Source organism: Arachis ipaensis, chromosome B03 (assembly GCF_000816755.2).
Source record: "Arachis ipaensis cultivar K30076 chromosome B03, Araip1.1, whole genome shotgun sequence".
Taxonomy (NCBI): Eukaryota; Viridiplantae; Streptophyta; class Magnoliopsida; order Fabales; family Fabaceae; genus Arachis; species Arachis ipaensis.
Genome location: NC_029787.2, coordinates 108,282,127 through 108,285,313, shown reverse-complemented (window position 1 = coordinate 108,285,313; position 3,187 = coordinate 108,282,127). Strand labels below are relative to the sequence as shown.

At 32.1% G+C, this 3,187-nt stretch overlaps 1 long non-coding RNA gene across 1 annotated transcript; it reads left to right on the top strand.

Annotated features, from left to right (window-relative positions):
• On the top strand, nt 368–781 carry LOC110269785. The gene is made up of 2 exons (XR_002358543.1): nt 368–609; nt 697–781. It is a non-coding gene; the product is annotated as an uncharacterized LOC110269785 (long non-coding RNA).

Here is a 3,187-nt window from a genome sequence, read left to right as displayed (position 1 = left end):
ATAGGAGGAACCTTGCGTGCATGAAGAAGAAGACAGTGGGAAAGCAGAGATTCAGAAGACAAAGCATCTCCAAAACTCCAACATATTCTCCATTACTGCATAATAAGTATTTAATTCATGCTCTTTTATTTTTCACAATCCAAACTGATAATTATAATTGATATCCTGACTAAGAATTACAAGATAACCATAGATTGCTTCAAGCCAACAATCTCCGTGGGATTCGACCCTTACTCACGTAAAGTATTACTTGGACGACCCAGTGCACTTGCTGGTTAGTGGTACGAGTTGTGAAAAGTGTGATTTACAATTCGTGCACTGGTGTTTCATTCGCAAAATATATGTGAATTTGCATCAAAATCCGAGGAGCTGACTGCTATTCTGCACAGTGCCTATGATAATGTCATGGTTGAGATGGAAGAACTGAAAGCCAAAAGGAACGGGACATGTTCGTTATCTCACAAAGATGCCAACTTAGAATCCGTTAACGAGCTTCAAAGCCCTCCAAGGATTCGAACAAGAGGACATCCAAAAAATAGGCTAGGTTCAAAGTTGGACAAACAAATTGCAAATGCCTCAAAGAAGAAGAAAACGAAAGCTCTAAGCGAGGTAAAAGTGATGTTCTTTAAATAGGCGGTAATTGAGTTTAATTATTTTGTTAATAGTTTTGCTAATATGTGAGTTTATTATTTCAAGTTAAACCTTTTTTATGCTGCATCAGTGGTGCAACCAAATTCCAGCCAATATCACGGACATGTTATGAATTATCAGTTTAGGGATCCAGCAGCAGGGGATAGGTTTTTGGGTGTATTTCTGAATTCTCTTGTGTTTGACATTTTAATTTTATATTTTATATTTTTCATATGTTACTGTTTATGTTAGAAATTAGTGTTTTGTTTCGTTTTTAGAGTTTAGGGTTTTAGGTTTTAGGGTTTAGGGTTTGGGGTTTAGGATTTATGGGTTTAGGGTTTAAGATTTTAGGGTTTATGGTTTATGATTTATGGGTTTAGGGGTTAGAGTTTAGGGTTTATGGGTTTAGGATTTAGGGTTTTAGGATTTTAGGGTTTAGGATTTATGGTTTAAGGTTTAGGGTTTAGGGTTTTAGGATTTAGGATTTAGGGGGTTTAGGGTTTAGGGGTTTAGTGTTTAGGGTTTTGGATTTTAGGGTTTAGGATTTAGGGTTTAGGGTTTTAGGATTTTAGGGTTTAGGGTTTAGGGGTTTAGTGTTTAGGATTTAGGATTTTAGGATTTAGGGTATATATTTGAGTGTATACGGGTTATATTTGGGTGTATTATTGAAGTAATTGGGCGTATTATTTGGATTGGTGTTGTTTTCCTTTATTTTTTTGAACCTGTAATTTACAGCTTTTGAATATAACACAGACAGTTTATTTATGCAAAAAAATTTTATAATACAATTGGATTAAATATTCACAAAATTTACAAGAAGTGTTCAAACTATTTCAAGACTAGATCACACTGAAATTAATCACTGTCGCTGTCAATATCATATGAATCTACTTGACAATATGGACTCAACAACACTGCAGATGGCTTGGACAATCTCATTGCTTCACTTCCCCTGATCACTGTATCTCTGTCACGATTCATCTCATGAAAAAGAATTCGAGAAGCAAATTCAACTCTAAAGTGGTCTACCTCCGCCTACAGTTTAAAAGAATATTCTTTTAATCAACTCTATTAATTTAGAAAAGTAATAGAGAGTTATATAGTTTTAAACACAATTACCTGAGTCCAATTGTCCCACTCATACTTCCCCTTTTTAACGTTTTGAGGCTGAATTATTTCAAGCCATTTCATTACATAAACAGCACAATCAATAGCTGAAAATCAAAAATAATTTAGCAAATTAAAATAGGACAGCAAGAGAAAACACAATTTTCAGAGTGAAAGATTTATACGGCATTTGTTGGCCTGAAATGTCAATGTATGGAGGTTCAATTTCACGATCTTTTTTCTTGAGAGGTGCCCCCGACATATACCCTAATTCTCGAAATCACGTAACCCTAAAAACAAAAAAACAAAGCAAAATATAAGAAAGAATAAATCTAATAAATGAATACACCCAAAGGATCACATTGTACACCTTACTTTGAATTGAAATACACCCAAATTTTAAAACGCAAAAAACATAATCAACTTACAACAAATTTATTTAGATTCATTATGTGTTTGGAGGGACACTCCTTGTGATACGGTTCAAGTATATAATTTTTTTTCTTTTTTATGTCAGCCACCCATATCTACCAATGCTCTAAATAGCAAACAGGTGCAAAAATCTAAAGCATGTCCACATTGAAAAGTGTTTTAGTGGTTGTTTGGGCGCCATTATTTTGTTAAAAAAGATCTTTTTTTTAATGAAAAAAGATCATTTTTTATTTTTTAGCGTGTTTGGCAAATTTCTAGTAGTAAGAGTAAAAACACTAGAAAAATAAAAAAAAAAATCTATTTTGAGAAGTTGTAATTTACATCTTTTTTTAAAAGATTTTTTCCCTTAAAAAAAGATGTTTTTCATGTAATAAATAAACAAAAAAATATTTTTATATTGTTATACCCAAACATAATTGATAGATAAAAAGATCTTTTTACACGAGATATCCAAACATAAAATTACTTTTATTTTTTCATAAGATCTTTTAAAAAAAGATAACTCGAAAAAAGATCTTTTTTTAGAAGCTCGCCCAAACAAACTCTTAGTTTAATTCGCACATAACCAAAGAATTGTGATAAGAAGTTTTAGAAACGAAAACTTACATATGGATGCGATGCTAACTTTTTTAGGTCCAAAAAGGGTATAAATATTGGGTAGTGTTCGACCATAAATGGCTTTTTGGATTTTGGCTCTAAGAACTCCCCACCTGTATGATTTTCAATGGCCATGTTCTGCAGCATTTGTGAAACACCAAAAGAAATCTTTTAATACACCCAAAAGATTAAACAAATACACCCAAATTTTATTACATTACACCTTACCACAATATTAGGCGGGGGACACTAAATTTCTTCTTGAAATCTTTTAATATTTTCTTAATTCAAGATCAGGCACATAGCAGTAACAATCTAGAAAAACAAAATACCCAAATTAATTACATCAATCAATATTGCAGTCACATGTCATAATATAATCATTAATCTTATTTTAATATTACCTCATCTTCGATATATA